Genomic DNA, 668 nt, shown 5'->3' with positions numbered 1-668 from the left:
AAAAAAAAAAAAAAAAAACAAAGGTGGAAAGATTAGATGGGTGGTGGTGATTAAGAGGGCGCTCCCCTGCTGCCCGACCCTGTGACTAATACCTCGTCACTGCACTTCCGGCCTGGGCACCGGGGGAAGATCCCATCTAAAAAAAAAAAAAAAAAAAAAATTGTGCTTTAAAAGATACCCTCAAGAAAAGTGAAAAGACAAAACACCAAAGGGATGAAAATATTTTTAAATCATATTTCCGATGAGGAATTTGTACCCATAATGTAAAAAGAATACTTAAATAAAAACCAATTTTTAAAGTAGGCAAAGTTATCACAATAGACATTTTGGTAAAGGAAATATACAAATGGATGGTAAGCACACGAAAAGATATCCAATATCATTAGTCGTTAAAGAGATGCAAATCAGTGCCACAGTGAGATTCCACTTTACACCCACAAGAATGGCTATAATAAAAAGACAGGCCACAAAGTGTTGGTGAGGATGTGGAGAAATTGAAACCCTCATATATTCCTGGAAAAACGTAAAATTGTGCAGCTACTTTGGAAAACTGTTTGGCAGTTCTTCAAAAAGTTAAGCATAAAGTTACCATACAAGCCAGCAATTCCCCTCTTAGGTATATACTCAAGAGAACAAAACATGTATTTACAAACGAAAATGGGTAATTT

The sequence above is a fragment of the Colobus angolensis genome, unplaced genomic scaffold (assembly GCF_000951035.1).
Source record: "Colobus angolensis palliatus isolate OR3802 unplaced genomic scaffold, Cang.pa_1.0 Scaffold379, whole genome shotgun sequence".
Lineage (NCBI taxonomy): Eukaryota > Metazoa > Chordata > Mammalia > Primates > Cercopithecidae > Colobus > Colobus angolensis.
Note: the sequence above shows the minus strand (reverse complement) of the source record.